Source organism: Schistocerca piceifrons, chromosome 3 (assembly GCF_021461385.2).
Source record: "Schistocerca piceifrons isolate TAMUIC-IGC-003096 chromosome 3, iqSchPice1.1, whole genome shotgun sequence".
NCBI lineage: Eukaryota > Metazoa > Arthropoda > Insecta > Orthoptera > Acrididae > Schistocerca > Schistocerca piceifrons.
In genome coordinates, this window is record NC_060140.1 from 882,357,801 (window position 1) to 882,378,758 (window position 20,958).

General features: G+C 42.7%; 1 protein-coding gene and 1 non-coding gene across 2 annotated transcripts in view; one reads left to right on the forward strand and one right to left on the reverse strand.

Annotated features, from left to right (window-relative positions):
• The window catches only part of LOC124789149 (cytochrome P450 4g15-like), a 101,036-nt gene that overhangs the window by 48,415 nt on the left and 31,663 nt on the right, over positions 1-20,958 (reverse strand). The window lies entirely within an intron of this gene.
• On the forward strand, positions 11,396-11,468 carry Trnav-aac. Its single transcript has one exon. It is a non-coding gene; the product is annotated as a tRNA-Val (tRNA).

Here is a 20,958-nt window from a genome sequence, read left to right on the forward strand (position 1 = left end):
GCGGAAATTTTTCTACGCCCTATAGACAAGTACTTTCAGAAAAGACTTCCTAACACTTAGACCCGTATTCGATGCTAACAAATTTCTCTTCTTCAGAAACGCTTTTTTGGTCACGGACAGTCTACATTCTACATCCTCTCTACTAGGGGAGTGCCTCAAGGAAGCCCGCTGTCAATTACTTTGTTTGTGTTGTCTCTGGAGCCCCTACTTTGGATGCTAGAATCCCAGTTGATAGGTTGGACGCTTTCCGGCGGGACTACAATTGTTCGTGTATACGAGGATGACGTGATGGTTCTACTTCGCAATCCTGCTGAGATACCTCGACTGAAGGCTGTAATCGATTATTGGTGCAAAACTTAATGAGGGTAAATGCAAGTTTCTTCCCTTGCGAGGTTTTGATGAAGCGTTTGTTCCATGGGCTACTGCGGTGCATCGGTATACGTCTTTCGGTATCATCATTGATCGTTGCCCACCTAAAATAGCGACGCTAAACTGGAAGTCCGTTACGGCAAAAATTCAGGGAGCGATACTACAGCATTAAAGGCGTTCTCTTACTCTGTTCCAGAAAGTCCGAATACTGGATACATATGTATTACGCAAAGCTTATTCCGTGGCCCAAGTTAATCCGCTTCCCTCGATGATGGCGAAGAAATTGTCTGGTCGTTTCTTATGGAAGAGACATTTATTTCGCTTACGGTATGATGTGGTCACGAAGCCTCGTTCCTTTGAGGGGCTGGGCTTGACTGATACACGAAGGAACACATTCACGTCTCATTTATTTCTCTGTGTCCTTCCTGCTAGTCTTGAACCCCCTATTGATGTTGGTCCAATAAATTATAAGTTAAAACACATTTGTGAGTTCTATTTCGCGGTGAGCTGTTTATTGGCTGAAATCTTATGGAGACCTGTCCTCACCATGAAATTCCTAAAGACTCGTTGGGAAGCAGTCCCTTGCCCGAACCTCATTGAAAGAGAATCACCTCATACAATTTGGACAATAGTTTGGTTCAATAGCAATCTTCTCATTTTGTCGATGCACGTGGCGTCCTCGTGGTATAAGGTATTAAATAACTTGGTTCCAAAGAACCAACGACTTTTCCGTATTGGGCTTAGTGCAACGGATTTATGTAGTCGCTGTACGTCTCCCAATACGATACGGCATCGCTCTACTTGTGGAGGTCATGTGGCACACTGGTCTTGGATCAGGACCCAATTGGCCTTCCTTACTCGATCTTCTGAGGCTGCATACACTACGGACATTATATTGTGCCCAGATTCTTCTTTCCTCCTACGGTCGAAAACCCATACAGTTATGTGGTTGCTGGGACACTTCGACCATTATGTTGTACAAGGCGAGGTGGAATGCCACATGAACTTCATGCAGTACACGATCACTGCCTATTGGACATGTTTGCGAACGCTTGGATATCGAGACCTCTTCGGCCACATGTTGAATCTTGCTTTTCATCAGCAAGGTGTTGGTTAATTTAATTTTTCTGATAAGTGTTTTTTCTTTGTTATGTATGTTCCCATCTGATTTGCAGCGGCTTGTCCTCTCTGGTTTACCTGTTTCGTTTTGTTTCGTGTGTTGACTCAGCATCGCTCCAGTTCTATTGTAAAATGTGCGTAGAAGAAGTGTAGATAGACATGAGCGTCTACAATCCTTGCAATCAAACTGGATGTTTCTTAGTTTGCTATTTCGAATGTAATCTGATTTCGTTTAACTTCTACTTTAAGATTCTATTATAAACTATATATATATTCTATTACAAACTATATATATATATATATATATATATATATATATATATATATATATATATATATATACAGGGTGTTACAAAAAGGTACGGCCAAACTTTCAGGAAACATTCCTCACACACAAATAAAGAAAATATGTTACGTGGACATGTGTAGGGAAACGCTTAATTTCCATGTTAGAGCTTATTTTGGTTTCGTCATTATGTACTCCAACGTGATCAAATTGTAAATTTTCACAATCAACATGTGTAGGCTGACGAGAATCCGCACGCAATTGTGCAATCACGTCATCAACACAGATTTTCTGTGAACGTTTGGGCAGGCATTGTTGGTGATGTCTTGATTGGGCCCCATGTTCTTCCACCTACGCTCAATGGAGCACGTTATCATGATATCATACGGGATACTCTACCTGTGCTGTTAGAACATGTGCCTTTACAAGTACGACGCAACGTGTGGTTCATTTACGATGGAGCTCCTGCACATTTCAGTCGAAGTGTTCGTACGCTTCTCAACAACAGATTCAGTGACCGATGGATTGGTAGAGGCGGACCAATTCCATGGCCTCCACACTCTCTTGACCTCAACCCTCTTGACTTTCATTTATGGGGGCATTTGAAAGCTCTTGTCTACGCAACCCCGGTACCAAATTTAGAGACTCTTCGTGCTCGTATTGTGGACGGCTGTGATACAATACGCCACTCTCCAGGAGTGCATCAGCGCACCAGGGATTCCATGCGACGGAGGGTGGATGCATGTATCCTCGCTAACGGAGGACATTTTGAACATTTCCTGTAACAAAGTGTTTGAAGTCACGCTGGTACGTTCTGTCGCTGTGTGTTTCCATTCCATGATTAATGTGATTTGAAGAGAAGTAATAAAATGAGCTCTAACATGGAAAGTAAGCGTTTCCGGACACATGTCCACGTAACATATTTTCTTTCTTTGTGTGTGAGGAATGTTCAAATGGTTCAAATGGCTCTGAGCACTATGGGACTTAACATCTGTGGTCATCAGTCCCCTAGAACTTAGAACTACTTAAACCTAACTAACCTAAGGATATCACACACATTCATGCCTGAGGCAGGATTCGAACCTGCGACCGTAGCAGGCGCGCGGTTCCGGACTGAGCGCTTAGAACCGCTATATACATGGTGTTACAAAAAGGTACGGCCAATCTTTCAGAAAACATTCCTCAGCCGGCCGCGGTGGTCTAGCGGTTCTAGGCGCTCAGTCCGGAACCGCGCGCCTGCTACGGTCGCAGGTTCGAATCCTGCCTCAGGCTTGGTGGTGGTATGTCGGTTACGTTTTCGTTTTTTGTTATCATAATTAATTTTTTCTCCCATTTGCAGGTGATATTACATGATGATTTGACTATGGTCTTCTGAAGTGTCATGATAGTACCAAGTCATTCTGATAATACAAAAAAAAGATGGCGCAGTGTTTACGCATTTGCCTAGGAAGCAGGAGATCCCGAGTTCGAATCCCAGTCCGGTACACATTTCCACTCCTCGCCACTGATCCCGTGTAATGTTCCAATGCAGCGGACAGCAATGATCCCCTCCACGTTCAATTTACATATAACAGTTCGTATATTGTTGCAAAGCGAATAATCAAAAAGTTCTGGTCTGTTAAACGAACAGCCTTCAAATTTGAGAAAACATTTTCATGAAACATTTGAGCATATATGGTTCATATGTCTCAATTTTCCTGTCACAGATGCATGTTATAAAGTTGACATTATGAGGAAGTCGTTCTGTACAAAGTGGCAGCCAGTCGAGGAATATTTTAGGGAACGGGTTTAAAAAAATTATTTCAAAGGCCCTGTGAAATTTTTATACAAATCTACTCCCAGAGCAACTTACGCTGTGCCCACGTGACACAAATTGCCTGCCTTTCAGAACCGAGGCAGTTCTGTCCAGTCAAAGCTGTTGGCAAGAGACGCCCTCAGTCCTCTGCTGAAACTACTAACGAATTCACTCCATTGCTTTCAGCCAATAGCGAGGGTGGGATACAGCTCACATGTGTGCCTCTCTCTCTTGTGAGCCATACCTCGAGCAGAACAGATGTCTTTTTGGAAGGCAGAGCCTCTGGCTCTACATTGCATGTCCGGCCACCAACATCAATTAACATGAACTGCCGTCCCTTCCTGAGCCATACATGGCTCATGTTTCTGCCATCATGTATTTTACACCCTGTTTTTAACGTACTTCCACCTCACTACGTTAGTTTAAATTACTACTGTCATTGAGTTGCTGCTTTGTCTGATCCTGAGCTACACTAGCAGTGCTTATCGATATATCCCCTCTCGTAGTATCTTTGCTGGACTGCTATTACTCCCCAGTCGTTGTCTGTCATAGGGGAGTTTGCGTCGCGACTTCGGGTTGTGAGTTCAGGTCTGCCAGTCGGTTGAAACGTGTCTCGATGCAGTCCGGACCTGCCAGTCGGTAGTTGCAATGCGGCACTAGTGCAGTCGGGTTGGAGCAGTGAGGTTTGCGTCGACATGGCTCGCCCAACCATTGCCGCCACGCATCACTTGAGCCGGGCCACAGTCTTGGTGGACCGGCGGTCGGTCGTCCTACCGGACGACGCGTTTTGGCTCGCCGATCGTTAATGAGTTGGCTGTGTGTGTGTGCATCAACTTCCGATCTTTCGTGTGTCCTTAGTTACTGTTGAGTATCGTTCAGGTCTTCGTGCAGTGTTTGTCAGGTTGTGTGCGTAGTTGGTATGTTTGTGATTGACAAGTTATTTTAAATGTTTTCGGCGCTTTGGCTCTAAGAGGTGGGTCGTGTCATCGGGCGACGTGTAACTGGTTCTCTGAGCGCTACTGGGCCCCTTCAGTTACCATCTTGTGGAACTTGGGTGCAGGGAACCTGGTGCAGGGATGTCGCTTAGCCAGTGGGCGTGTTTCCTCTCCATCGTTGGGTCAGAGCCATATTTCCACCGTCGTGTGTCTGGAAGTGAGCGGGAGACGCACCGGCAATGCAGTCGCGACGGAGCAATAGGCGGTCGGTCGGTTGTTGCCGACGAGGGAAGTCTTCGCCACGCGGTGCAGCCGGCTGGGGCCGCTGGCAGCCCCTGTGCACTGTCGAAGCGTGTGTGGAGCTGTCCGATTGCTAAGAGCTTTGTGGTTCACCGACCCAGGACGTCAAAGTTGAGTAGTGGTTTCAACTAGCCAAGCCACGTCCATTCATGTTGTGGTGGTTAGTTTCAGTGGTTTGCTGTTGGGGAGGTTTTCCTGTGAGCAACACCAAGTGTTTCTACTGCTGAAATTTAGCCGCCATGCGGTGCAATTAACTATTTTGGTCGACTACAATTTGAATGCACCAGTGGAATTTTCTGTCTTGTTGCCGTTAGTGTTCTGGTTACCTGCCCTGGGCACTGAAGTTAGTTCAGGCAGTGTTCTTTTGAGTGAAGTTAACTGCATTGCCGTGTTTCAGATTCAAGTGTACCAGCAGAGTTTTGTGCCTAGTGGCCGTTAGTGGTCCAGTTACCAGCCCTGGCCACTAACGTAATTTCAGGCAGCGTCCTTTCCTCACCTGTTGTCGCTGTCCAACATGGTTTAATTTTGACAGCTAAAACAAAAATGTTTTAAATGGCTGTGAACACTATGGGACTTGACTTCTGAGGTCATCAGTCCCCTAGAACTTAGAACTACTTAAACCTAACTAACCTAAGGACATCACAGACACACATGCCCGAGGCAGGATTCAAGCCTGCGACCATAGCGGTCGCGCGGTTCCAGACTGTAGCGCCTAGAACCGCTCGGCCACCCCGGCAGGCAGGCTAATCCACACTCCATTGTGGATTATCACGTTGGTAACCTTTCCGGTTTGAGTTCTCATGTACTGATTGATGGGAGGAAGTCGTTGTGTCGGTCGGTCCGTGGCTGTCCCGTGGTTGAGTTCCGACGGATCAAGTATGGTTGGGTTCACCACCTGTCTCTCGCCTAAGTGAACGAGGGCAGACCGACCTCCTTGGAGGCTTCTGAGTGCCACCGGTGTTCAATTATCTGCGGTCAGCTACTTTAAATTCAAGGCTTATGGTTATTTTTTTATCTTCTTAAAAATTTGGCAAATTTTTTTTTTAAATTTATCTTTCAAGCTTAAACACTGCGGCCTTCTACCTTAAAAAGATTATGGCAATGTATTTTAAAATTTTGAAACGTAATTGAGGCCTTCAGCCATTGGTATTGCACCTTGCATATTTATGTTCTACCTGCTTAGCCTTAAGGCTTTCCACGTAGCCATGATACGTTTCTTTATTTATTTGATTTGCCTCTTTAATTGAATTTTAATCTAGTTGATTTTTAAGATTTCTTGTTGTTAAACATTCTAGCCTTCTGCCTTTAAAAGTCTGTGGTAATATATTCTAAAATTTTGAAATTTAATTGTGACCCTCAGCCATTTGTATTGCACTTTGCACATGTTTTTTTTAATTATTTTATTGCTACCTTAAATGGATTTTTGTCTTGTTGATTTGTTAAGATTTCTTGTTTGGAGGCCTTCAGCCGTGAAAGAGTTGCATTCGATAAAGTTCCGCTTTGGTTGTAAAGGTTATTGAACTACAATAAATGACAATTAGAAAGAGAAACTGACCTCAATCTGTGGCCCTTTCCACAATCCTATTACCTGTTCTGCCCAGTGGGTTTAGCGGGCGTATCACTTCCGTTGCTCAATAAATATTAAGTAGCGTAAACCTGGGAACTTCCGTCCCTAGGCGCGCCCTTTGTATACCGTACAGTGAAATATATTCTCTTTATTTTACCTAATTTTCTTTTCGGTCATTTTACGGCATCCCTGGATGCCCATTCACAAGTCCTGAACGCCCGAAATCCTGGACATTGTCATCGTAAGCAAAATCTAACCACCTTTTCCTCGCTTTCCCTGCCCATGTAAATTGGTGCCAGAAGTGGCATTCGTTCTCACCCTTCGATCCGCAGGGCGGCCGTTTACTTTTGGTTCCTGTTTGATGTCGTGTGGTCGATCAGTATTCGCCGCTCTTAACTCCGCTACGAGCCGAGCCTGGATGCTGAAGCGCGTCGGCTACGATGCCGCGCCAGATGCTGCGTCCGCACATACCAGCGCTCAGGGCAAAGACTTCCTGCCTCTCGCAGCGCGCCGCACCAACACGTGCTCGCTGAGTGCAGTGATCTGCGACTCACAGCCTGTGTGCGTACTGCCTGCGCTCTGGCCCCATTTGACGGTCACAGCTGGCCCAACTTCTCAGTCGCAGCCCGCTACCTCCAAGCCGGGCGATTTGCAGCTTGCAAAACGTGTTTGGCAACAACAGAGTCTCCCAGCCGTTCATGACATTTCCTTCCATTTCGTTTTCGTGTCCTGATCCGTCCTGCTTTCTTTCATATTTCCTATGAGCATCATTTCTGCGCCCTCTGATGAAAGTACGAGGGTCACTCCAAAAGAAACGCACACTATTTGTTTAAAATCCATCTTTTATTTTACATGTTTGAAAGTTTTACAGTGTGTAGATACATCCTTTAGGAACAATATTTTCATCTCTCCACATAATTTGCATTCCTCTCAACTGCCTTACGCCATCTTGGAACCGGCGCCTGTATACTCGCACGGTAAAATTCTGACCAACCTGTTGGAGCCACTGTTTGGCAGCGTGCACAAGGGAGTCATCATCTTCAAACCTTGTTCCACGAAGAGAGTCTTTCAGTTTACCAAAGAGATGATAGTCACATGGAGCCTGGTCACGACTGTAAGGCGGGTGTTTCAGTGTTGTCCATCCGAGTTTTGTGATCGCTTCCATGATTTTTTGACTGACATGTGGCCGTGCATTGTGGTGCAACAGCAAAACATCCTGTTTTTGCCGATGTGGTCGAACACGACTCAGTCGAGCTTGAAGTTTCTTCAGTGTCGTCACATATGCATCAGAATTTATGGTGGTTCCACTTGGCACGATGTCCACCAGCAAGAGTCTTTCGGAATCGAAAAAGACGGTAGCCGTAACTTTTCCAGCAGAAGGTGTGGTTTTGATTTTTTTTTCTTGGGTGAATTTGCATGATGCCACTCCATTTATTGCCTCTTCGTCTCTGGTGAAAAATGAGGGAGCCATGTTTCATCATCTGTCACAATTACTCAAAGAAATTCATCTCCACCATTCTCGTACTGTTCCCAAAGTTTGCTGCATACCGTTTTTCTTGTTTCTTTGTGAGCCACTGTCAACATCCTGGGAACCCACCTGGCACAAACCTTTTTAACGCCAACACTTTCAGTATTCTGCAAACACTTCCTTCCCCTATCCCAACGTAGCGTAACAATTCGTTCACTGTGATGCGTCTGTCAGCAGTCACCAATTCGTTAACTCTCTGCACTTGAGTGTGTGCAGTACGAGGCCTGCCGCTGCGAGGACAATCCTCAACATTGCCGTGCCCGCTTTCATCACGTAATCTGCTTGTCCACCGACTAACTGTAATGCGATCGACAGCAGCACCTCCACACATCTTTTTCAACCTCTTGTGGATGTTTCCCACTGTCTCGTTTTCACAGCACAGGAATTCTGTGACAGCACGTTGCTTCTGACACACGTCAAGTGTAGCAGCCATCTTGAAGACATGCTGTGAGGGCACCACTCACGGGAACAAGTTGAATCACGTTTGAAGACAAGCGGGAAGGATGTATCTACACACTGTAAAACTTTCACACATGTAAAATGAAAACTGTATTTTTACAAAAATAGTGTGTATTTCTTTTGGAGTGACCCTCGTAGATTCCTACCGCTTGCTCCACAGACGTGAACGCTTTAACGGCTCTGTAGCCCCCTATATCTCCATACCGCGTCTGCAAAGTTGCCAAAACCTTTGGCACACTAAATCACTTTACACTGATGCGAGTTAGTATCTATTGCAAGACCAGGCACAGACTCGAAATCAGCGTTTAGGCCTTGTAAGAAAAGCGACAAACTATTGGATTCTGACGAGTAAGGTAATGTTCATAGTTTATTACTGGTACTAGGCGACTTTAGGTTCCAAGCGCATAAACATAGTTCCACGATTAGCACTTCTGTTGCCGAAACCGATAGGACGGTGTGTGAAATGTCGGATTGTGGAACGAAAGGACCGAACTTTTTCTTCCTTCTCTTTCCTTTCTTTCTGCGTCTCTCTACACACTCTTTCCCGACCTTCTATTCTTATTCAGCCCATACCTTCTGTTCTTCGTAACTGGTAGTTGCTTAACTGGTTAGCTCAATGCACAAAGTTACGATGTGTTCTGTTATTTACCGTAATAAGAGTTGTAACGAAAGATGAAAGAAACTGATCTGTTGTACCCCTGTAAGTTGTTAATTGAGGATATGATGGCTTTCGGCTGTTATCCCCCAGAGGGTAGCGAAGTCTTTTTGATTTGAAGATATATACGACAATGTTTTATTGAAGTTATTTGTAAGCAGGCAATAGGTCCCGTCATTCATGTGGTTGAAGGTAATTATGCGCAGGAAAGTGTTCTTGTGTCAATTGTTTTAATTGATGTTATTTCTGTTGTACACATAATGTTTTGTTGTGGAAGCTGAGGAGGATACAATGAATGCTAATTATTTTGCTAATTGTATGACGATGTAGCCAGCCCTGGTGGCCGAGAGGTTCTAGGTGCTACAGTCTGGAACCGCACGACCGCTACGCCTCGGGCATGGATGTGTGTGATGTCCTCAGGTTAGTTAGGTTTAAGTAGTTCTAAGTTCTAGAGGACTGATGACCTCAGAAGGTAAGTCCCATAACGCTCAGAGCCAATTGAACCACTAATTGTATGAGAGAAGATGATTCAGTGATGTTAAATGGTATGTTTTATGCTGTCGGCCCAGCGGTCAGAGCAGAACCGTTAACCATGATTCATTTTACCATGCAGCGAGTTTCGAATTGAGACAACGTTTTTGCAGTCGTTTAAAATGCAGACTATGTTACAAGTGAACACTTATTAAAGCAGAGACCGCATGGTGTAGACACGTGGACAGGCACAACTGTCGCCTTGTGATAAGCCAGCCACGCCCCAACACGCTGCTACTTCTCTCCCTATTCTTAGTCTGGTCTGTCATAAATTACTTCATGATTTATGTCATCTATTGCATGAGTTTTGAATGACGATGTACTGACAGTATTATATAGAGTATAAATATTAAGTAATTGTAAGTAATCGTTAACATTTTTGTGAGAATGATGGCCTAGGTGCACTCCTATTTGTATTACGTAGAATTTTTACGTATTTTGTGGTGTTTAAAGGTACCCTCTCTCATATACTGTAGAGGTCTTTGTCAAGTGATGCATTTAGCTACCTGCATTATTCAGCTTTGTTACAAAATGTTACTGTTCTTCTGTATTTCACTTGTAGCTCACTTTCATTGACGGGGTTTTGTTTTGTCTTTCGAAACAATGCATCACGTTTATGTCACTAAATTTTTTCTACAATGCTACCTCTTACAAGTCTGCTTCGTTGAATATTTTGTTTTGTTGTCAAACCTAGAATGTGGAGCCGCTCTTTGCGGTATCTATTCTATCTGTCTTTTATTGACAATAGATTGCGATACTTCGAATGTTCATCTAATTTTTGCAACTGATGTTTCACTGCTTTGTGGATGAGCTAAGTCCACTGTCGGTTTAGAAGCATTTATTTCCCTTTTTTTTTAAGCTGTCGCTAAGATTTAGAAATGATAGCACGTTTTTAGTTCTCATGTCCGCCGAACTGAAAAAATAGAGTAGATGAGCTGCTAGTGTGTTTAAATGATCTCAAAAATAAGAATGAGTTTGAACACTCACTGTCTGAACACCATGTACCTGTGTGATTGGAAAGTGTCAATGTAAATCGGTATAATGTAGCATCTCACACTTGCAGATCTAGCATGAATAAAGGAGGAGTTGCCATTTACACAAAACAAGGGTATCAGTACAAAACAGTAAAAGTAAGCAAACTTTGTGTTGATCAGCACTTTGAAATTTATGCATGTGAACTACAGCTAGAAATTTAGTGTTGATATTAGCAACAGTGTACAGGTTCCCATTAGGAGATTGGGAGCTATACATAAAAATGTTTGATTCCCTGTTATGCTGCTCATCAGACAAAAAGAAGAAGTCATTAATCTGTGATGATTTCAATGTAAACTTCCTAGGCAAGTCTGATAGGAAAAGTGAACTGCAAGTGTTATTAATGACATATAACTTAGAGTCAGTGATCAACTTCCCTACACACATAACTCAACACAGTAGCACTGCAATAGATAATTTCTTTCTACGGCAAGAGGATGTGAAACTAACGCATGCTTTCTCTGTGATAAAGGGATTATCAGACCAAGATGCACAATTGATTAACTAACAAAACCTAGCTCGCTGAGCCCAGGCTCCTTGCCGCTAACGAAGTGATTGCTTTTGGTGACATCATTTGCAATAGCGACTGCGCGAATTGACGGTACCTCTTACGGAAAGAAAGAGTAGCTGATGCTACTGAAGACTCGGCCGCGAGCATTTTCGACGCCTTCTTGGGCTCTTATTCGTGATGGCATTCAGACAGGCACGGGTGCTGTCGATTGTTGCGTACGAATGCGAAATAGCTGCACAAAGTGATTTTTACGCCAAAATTGCGATCGTCCTACAAGTTGCGTCAGATGTGCAGCACAGAGCGTAGCAGTTGCCGTGGTGTAGCGGTTATCACGTCTGCCTAACACGCAGAAGGTCCCCCGTTCGATTCCGGGCGGAAACACTTATTCGTCACACTCAACGAGACACTTGCTTCAGAAACCATTAAGTAAAAGTGAAAGGCTGGTCAACCCAATATCTATAGATCACTTCAGAGAAAGTTTAAGTAACCTTTATTGGGGAGAAGTATATAATGAGGCCAAATGCTAATGATAAATGCTACATATTTCTTGATAAATTTATATCCCTTTTTGAACAGCGTTGCCCCAAAAAATTATTAAATGTAACACCAAACAGTTTTCAAAGGACCTTGGATTACTATAGGCATTAAATTGTATATAGAAAGAAAAAGAAAATTGTATGAGACAGCAAGAATTAGTAAAGAACCAGCAGTAATTTTACACTATATATATATATATATATATATATATATATATATATATATATATATATATATATACACTCCTGGAAATTGAAATAAGAACACCGTGAATTCATTGTCCCAGGAAGGGGAAACTTTATTGACACATTCCTGGGGTCAGATACATCACATGATAACACTGACAGAACCACAGGCACATAGGCACAGGCAACAGAGCATGCACAATGTCGGCACTAGTACAGTGTATATCCACCTTTCGCAGCAATGCAGGCTGCTATTCTCCCATGGAGACGATCGTAGAGATGCTGGATGTAGTCCTGTGGAATGGCTTGCCATGCCATTTCCACCTGGCGCCTCAGTTGGACCAGCGTTCGTGCTGGACGTGCAGACCGCGTGAGACGACGCTTCATCCAGTCCCAAACATGCTCAATGGGGGACAGATCCGGAGATCTTGCTGGCCAGGGTAGTTGACTTACACCTTCTAGAGCACGTTGGGTGGCACGGGATACATGCGGACATGCATTGTCCTGTTGGAACAGCAAGTTCCCTTGCCGGTCTAGGAATGGTAGAACGATGGGTTCGATGACGGTTTGGATGTACCGTGCACTATTCAGTGTCCCCTCGACGATCACCAGTGGTGTACGGCCAGTGTAGGAGATCGCTCCCCACACCATGATGCCGGGTGTTGGCCCTGTGTGCCTCGGTCGTATGCAGTCCTGATTGTGGCGCTCACCTGCACGGCGCCAAACACGCATACGACCATCATTGGCACCAAGGCAGAAGCGACTCTCATCGCTGAAGACGACGCGTCTCCATTCGTCCCTCCATTCACGCCTGTCGCGACACCACTGGAGGCGGGCTGCACGATGTTGGGGCGTGAGCGGAAGACGGCCTAACGGTGTGCGGGACCGTAGCCCAGCTTCATGGAGACGGTTGCGAATGGTCCTCGCCGATACCCCAGGAGCAACAGTGTCCCTAATTTGCTGGGAAGTGGCGGTGCGGTCCCCTACGGCATTGCGTAGGATCCTACGGTCTTGGCGTGCATCCGTGCGTCGCTGCGGTCCGGTCCCAGGTCGACGGGCACGTGCACCTTCCGCCGACCACTGGCGACAACATCGATGTACTGTGGAGACCTCACGCCCCACGTGTTGAGGAATTCGGCGGTACGTCCACCCGGCCTCCCGCATGCCCACTATACGCCCTCGCTCAAAGTCCGTCAACTGCACATACGGTTCACGTCCACGCTGTCGCGGCATGCTACCAGTGTTAAAGACTGCGATGGAGCTCCGTATGCCACGGCAAACTGGCTGACACTGACGGCGGCGGTGCACAAATGCTGTGCAGCTAGCGCCATTCGACGGCCAACACCGCGGTTCCTGGTGTGTCCGCTGTGCCGTGCGTGTGATCATTGCTTGTACAGCCCTCTCGCAGTGTCCGGAGCAAGTATGGTGGGTCTGACACACCGGTGTCAATGTGTCCTTTTTTCCATTTCCAGGAGTGTATATATATTAGAGATGAAATTAACAACTCGGGCAATAAAATCAAATCAATATGGAATGTTGTTAGAAGAGACACAGGGAAAGTAGCCACTATTACTATTAAAAAAATAAGACCTCCTTAACCAACAGTATACAAGTAGCTAATGTATTCAACAACCATTTCTTAAGTGTAGGTGAAAAAATTGGTGAGAATAGTTCAAAAGAAAAAGCCCAGCAGTACATGGAAAAGTCAGTTTTGAGAAATCCTTGTCAGATTAATCTTCATCTAACAACCTCTTCTGAAATAAAGGAAATCATTTAATTTTTGAAAAATAAATGTTTAGTTGGAGTAGATGACATCTCTAACAAGATATTAACACAGTGTGGAGCAGGTGCAGCTGATGTTCTGAGTAACATTTGTAATGCATCACTAATTCAAGGTATTTTCCGAGACAGGTTAAAATATGCCATTTGCAATCCTCTCTACAAAAAAGCAGTCACCACACATGTAAATAATTACTGGTTAGTAATTTTGCTTACAGCATTTTAAAAATCGTCAAGAAAGTAATATACTCAATAGTGGTTAGCCTTCTCCACAGTAATGGGATACTTAGTAAATCACAATTAGGATTTCAAAAGCGCTGCTCTACTGAAACAGCAATATACAATACCACTGCGAACGTAATGTATTGTTTAAATAGTAAAATGTCACTAATAGGAATTTTCTGTGGCTTATCCAAAGCATCTGATTGTGTGAGCTGTGGAATTATGTTACAGAAATTACAATTCTACAGTATAAATGGAATGGCATATGAGTGGTTTGTCATATGTGCAGAACAGGAAGCAAAAAGTTTCTTTATATGGTTTAAATGATTTAAGGAAGTTATCCACTTCATCTAACTGGGGTGAAATTGTATTAAGTATTCCACAGGCTTTGATCATGTGTCCCTTGCTGTTCTTGATATATGTGAATAACCTTACTTTTTATTTGAAACAACAAGCTAAACCTGCACTGTTTGCTGATGATACAAGCATAATTATTAATACAGGAAAAGAAACCCGAATAGAAAATGACACAAAGAATGTCTTTGGAAAAGTTATTGATTGGTTTTCTGTGGATGGGCTTGCTTTGAACTTTGGAAAAACATAGGACATCCAATTTTCTACTGCAAGAAGTACTGTTCCAATATAACACATAAACAGAAGTTAGTAGCCAGGGTATAGCATATTAAGTTTTTGGGTGTACATATAGCTGAGAATTTTAATTGGGAAATTCATATTTTGGATCTCCTAAAGCGACTAGGTTCAGCAACTTTCGCAATCAGAATAATTGCTAATTTTGAGGATGTAGAAATAAGCAAGCTAACATACTTTGCATACTTTCACTCTATCATGTCATAGAGAATAATATTTTAGATAACTCAACACTTAGGCAAAAAGTCTTCAATGTTCAAAAGAAAGGGGTTAGAATAATGTGTGAGGCTCATAGTAGCACGTCTTGTGGGCATCTGTTTAAAAGGTTAGCAATTCTTACAACAGCCTCACAGTACATTTATTCAGTAATGAAATTTTTTCTCAACAACATGGACCACTTTAAAAACAACAGTGACATTCATGATTGTAATACCAGAAGAAAGAAAGACTTACACTATCCTCTACTTAACCTGTCTTTGGCAGAGGAAGGAGTGAAATATGCTGCTGTAAAACTTTTCGATAAATTACCAGATGAAACAAAATATCTGACAGACAGCAGTAATAGTTTCAAAAATAAACGTCCTTTACAACTTCTTCTATACCATGGATGAATTCTTGAATTGGAATAAATATATCAATAGGTATAATATTGCATTTTGTGCCATTTAAGGGAATGAGGTTGGTAATAAATAAAAATTGTGACCTTAAAAAAATAACAACCTAGATTAATGTGTGCATTTCAGGAACTCAGCTGATTTTTTACGTCGTTTGGAGCGACTGCGGTTGAATGACTATGATATTTTAGTGAGTTTAGATGTGGTCTCTCTCTTCACTCGTGTTCCTCTGTCTGATTCGTTGCGGTTAATTGAGGCTAGGTTTGGTGCTGAATTAACTAATCTCTTTCGGCATGTGTTGACATCCACTTACTTTTTATTCAATGACCAGTATTATGAGCAGACAGATGGAATTGCGATGGGTAGTCCGTTGTCTCCTGTGATCGCAAATTTGTTTATGAAGGACATGGAGGAACGTGCATTGGAGTCGGTGCCTTTGAAACCCGCCTGTTTCTTTAGATATGTTGACGATACCTTCGTTGTTTGGCCGCATGGTAGGAAGAATTTGGATGCCTTTCTAGAACGTCTGAACTCGATCCACCTGAACATTCGTTTTACGATGGAGGTGGAAGAGGATGGTTGCCTTCCCTTTCTTGACGTGTTGGTTAGGACGAAGGATGATGGATCATTGGGACATGCAGTCTACAGGAAACCGACCTGTACTTACAGGCTAATAGTTGCCACCATCCGGCTCAGCGTGAAGGTGTACTTCGTACCCTGGTACACAGGGCACATATCGTTTCCGAAAATGAGGCTTCATCAGCTGAGCTGTCCCATCTTGAAGTTACGTTTCGTCAAAATGGTTATAATGATAGAGAGATAGAACGTGCGTTGCGCTATCGACCAACTGTACATCGGGTGATTGATGATAATTCTGAGTCGAGACCTAAGTCTACTGCCTTTTTGCCTTACGTAGGAAACACTTACAACAAGATCGGTCGTATTTTACGGTAATACGGTGTGAAATGTGTTTTCCGACCTCCATCTAAAATTAGAGTGCTTTTGAGTTCCGTTAAGGATGATCTTGGTCTGCGTAAGGCGGGTGTATCTCGCATTCCTTGTAGCTGCGGCATGGCATATGTTGGTCAAACTATCAGGACCGTGGAGGACCGATGTACTGAGCATAAACGGCACACACGACTACAGCAGCCAAGTAGATCTGCTATTGCCGATTGCTTGGATACTGGTCATCCCATGTTATATAATAACACCGAGATATTGGCATGCACGTCCAGCTATTGGGACAGTGTTATTAAGGAGGCAGTTGAGATTAAATTAGCGAGCAACCTCGTTAACAGGGATGGAGGTTTTTGTTTACACTCTGTTTGGAATCCGGCTCTCTCCCTTGTCAAAAACCAGAGGGACAGAGTCAATGCTACCTCACCCGCGAGTTCGCAGTCTCACTATCGATAGCTATGACTGGTCATCTAGTTGTTCAGTGTGTGTGTTATCTTTCTTGCATCAGTCCGAGAGCCCAGGTTTTAAATTTTCATGTACGTCGCCTGCCGTTGCAGTTTGCCTTGAAAATGGCGGGGTGTTCTCCCGCTGAAATATCAGCAGTCGCTGAAAGTGTTACCTGACTGAATTCCCGGAAGTTATTTGAAAGTTGTATACGCCAGGAGAAACTCAGGTTTGACAGTTCCCATCTGTTCACATGTCGCAAACATCACAATCATTTTACATTCGGCAACAAGATGCTATAATTCAAGAGTACGTTATTGTTTTACACATTTCAGTGCAATGGTATATTTTGCTGGCCTTTACGAAACATAAAAACCGAATCGTGGGCGTAGGCCTTGTAATAGAACCTTCTAACATCATGCAGAAGAGGACCCTATTTCTCTGATACATCGAAAACAAATACCATCTGCGTGCTGACATATGACACTTTTGTTCTATAACTCGCCTCTACCGACCTGTGTATAAAGTTTCTTTCACCCATACTTGTAGAAGAAGTCGACATCCAGCAGACTATCATTTGCAATAGCAGCAGATTTCTTTGTTGTACTTTCGTAAGCAATTTGGTTATCACAGAGGAGCCTGTTTCAAGCAATTTACTCAAATGTTGGGAAAAACACTATCATCTTTAGGTTCCACTATGAGATATATTTCAATTGGTGTCTATAATTAGAGGTTATGATATATGAAATAATACAGGACTTGCGTTAGCACATATTTTTAAACACACACTTACGAGGTTAATAATAAAAACATTCATGATTTCACGGGAAAATATACAGTTGATTTCTATTAGTTGTATGAACAAATCGGTGTAATGTGAGAGCATCTCACATAGGGGGGAGGATTAAAACTGAATGCTGACACAGCATAATTTTTAAGCTTTTCTTGGTCTTAAGAGTCTGGATACCCCAAAATCACCTCAATTAACCGCATTTCATGGTATCTTTTCTCTAATTTTATGTAGTCTGTCAGTTTATGTAATTTTGTTAATTTTTCGAGGTTTTAAATATTTCGTCGTATTCCCTCAGTTTTACGAATTTACCATCAATTTTTGTAATTATGTGAAGTTTTATTCGTTTTTTTATCGATTTCATGTCTTTTTAATATTTTTTTCCATATGTATATGGTCATATTGTTGACATACCCATGCGTTGTTTGAATTTAAATGAGGATATTTGCGTGTCTTGTACTACAAAATTCTAAGAATCCCTTTCTTCCCGATGATCTTGGTAAGACGATCATGAAAAGCATCCACTTCGTACCTAGGTGAGGCTCAACGAAAGGTGCAGGTGATGGGCACATTGAAAACTCGATGCCTGGAAACAATTCCATGTACTGCTATGACACATCAGAGAGCTTATCTGCGGACTTATTTAGTGATTTACTTCATGGAAACTCAAAGTCTGGAAACACTTCTACATGTGCATTTGACCTACACTCTATCGTGTAGGAGTCTGCAACAGTGAGTTGACTTATGTACATAGTTGATTTCTGTTGCTGCTCGGATGTTTTCCCCATAAATATACGTTGTTATAACTTGCCAGATGAGCTTTTATTTATACCCTCCAACTCTGATACTTTTCCACAACCCTGTCGGACATATAAAAACTAAATTGTTTTTTACCCTAGTAATAAGTTATTCGTTAGCTGACAGTGTGTCAATTGCACTTAGCACCCTTGACCATAAGGGTTTTCGTTTTCCTTACCTACAGAGTGTATCTCCCAAGCAGCGTAATTTGTAGACAAACAGTTATGCATTCGAACTGCAACCGTCGCCGCTGACAGCTCTACACACATTCATATAGAGACGCTAAAAGCATATTACCAATCGCAAGGTCTCAATTTCAACCACTTGTACGTTATTTTCAACAGTGCTACAGCCCTGCATATAGCGAAACGGTTCTGTAGGGGATGTAAGCACATTTAAGTTCGTCCTGCTAAAGAACATAACATCTTTCATGCAGTTTATATTAGCAGTATTTTGTAACAAGATTGTCTAGATTAACCAGTAGTAGCAACAAACCAAGGTATCTTGCTGCGGCTGGCACCCCTTCTTCTATATTCCTAGAGATCCATGATGACTGGCATATGTACATCCCAGTTCCGCTATTTTCTGTGCTAGATGTCTGTTGGATGGAGGGAGACAGTCTTTTGTGAGTATTATTCTTATGTACGAGATAGAACAGAACAGTAGTTAGTCGGTATATAACACTGTACTCGAATGCACTCAGTCACTTACAATCACATATTCTACTGATGTAGCGCATTCCTGGAGGTAAGACTGGTTCTAAGCTGGGTAGTTCATGAGTGCACATCGAGATCGAGAAGAATGCGTGTTCATCTGCCTCCCCTCTCATCTGGTGCTATCTTTTGGTGTCACTCTTTGCAGCAATTGTGTTATTACAATGATTTTTTCCAATTCCCAGTACATGTGTTGGATTATGACCTGTTATTTACGAGTGCTGGCTTTCTCACGACAATTTCTATATCTAATCAGAATAGTGAAGCATTTTAGCAGGTGTGGTAACGTGTATAAGCCTTCCTGAATTTCGAGCGCTAGAGGTACAGGGTGTTTGTCGAGCAATGCAGCAGGAGGCATCTGTGGCAAACTCGGATGTCAAACAGTGATAAACACAGAGCTCACTTGTATGCTTTCAGATAATACACTTATTAAGCTCTTCTCTGTCCAACACCAACATCTCATCAGTTAAATACAATTCCCACCAAAACTAAATTTATACCTATCACTCCAGGCTTTTCCCCACCAGCTTGTAGGTGAAGGGATCCTATGTACATTTTGAGTATATCTGCCGCTGGTTTCGAGTGGTGTTATGAATTTGTTTTCCCCAGCAGGATAACACCAGTTGTGTGACATCATCAATTTTTGAGTTGTTTTGCGATTTTAGGCGCTCTATGTGTAGCCCTTTGTATATTGACGTGTAATTAAGCCAAATCTTTATGATTAATTACATAATAAGGACTGGTCTTTACTTCAGTTTCCCATCAAAAATAAATAAAGCACAGTAACCTAACCTTGCTATCCTGCATCTGGACAGATTCCCTCTGTAGGAGGGTATTTGGGCTTTCTGTCCAGGAGGATTGGGATTAAAGTCCCAGAAAGGGCATCCACCATTTTGAATTCCCCACCAATTCCCACCAATAGGGCAGTTGAGGTAAGGGGAGGGACAGGGAGGAGAGGGGATGCAGAGGAGGCAGGGTTCCAAATGCCAGCTGGGGAAAACCCATGACATCAGTGGGGGAGGGAGTGGGGATGGGGTAATTAACTGATCAATTTAATTAATTCTGATATCAATTTGATATCAAAGGTACCCAGAGCCCCATTACCCCACTACTCCCACTACTTCCTTTCACCTATTAGATTTTCCTTCTTTTAATACTTGCAAAACGACCGGACATAAGGCTGGGGTGTGTAAAACGAAACATAACCGATAGAAACAGCAAACACAAAAGCATACTAAAATGATTAAAAATAATAAAAAGGTAAGTAATGTTCTTAATGAACAGGTACAAATTCAAAAACTTCCATGTATGAGTCGTCATGCAAATGCTATCTTTTCTGACAATAACAAGTCATTATATCAGTCTTCGAGTTAACGAAGTGGAGAGCAGTTTTCAAACTGAGACAGGGTCATCAATTTTAATCGTTAATCTGCAAGTGTACTGAAAGTTAGAAATTTCAAAGTTAACTGACTTTCGTAGTTCGCTGTTTGGTTACAGTCATCGCGAGGACCCAGTAAAAGGACAACATTTTCAACGGATGTGACATATAAACAATTCGCTAAACAGGCTACATTCGTGGTTATAAATTCAGATGAGGCAGTTTTGCTTGGACTGGATCTCTTCAAAGCTTTGGTCATCCACAGTCATATAGGACTGAATTGAAAGTTAAACCAGCTGTTGCTGAAATATGACGATATTTTTGCCGAAGCTACAAGGAATATAAAAGACTGAAGCCTAATGTGGTCTCAGAATTCTGCAAACAATGCAACATTTCTTTTGCATTAAAAGATAAGATATACCAGGAACTCGACCACCTTGAACAGAATGAGGATATCGAAGCCATAAACAGTAGCCAATGAGCAACAACAGTCGTAGCTGTACAGAAACCGAACAACTGTCTTTGCATCTTTGGAGATTTCAAAGCTGCTGTTAATTCTCAATATATTATTTATTCTAATCCTATTGCAAAGCCAGAAGAACTGATGAAAAATTACTTTGGCAAGCTGGACGTCAAAGAAACATATTTGCAAATCCTTCTGGACGAAAACCGATACTCCATTTGTTGTCTGCCATTACAACAGGCTACCCTTCGGAATAGCCACCTCATCGTCTTTATTCCATTGATATTGAGAACAATTAATTCGGAAAGCTTCGAACATTGTGAACTACTTTGACGACATAATG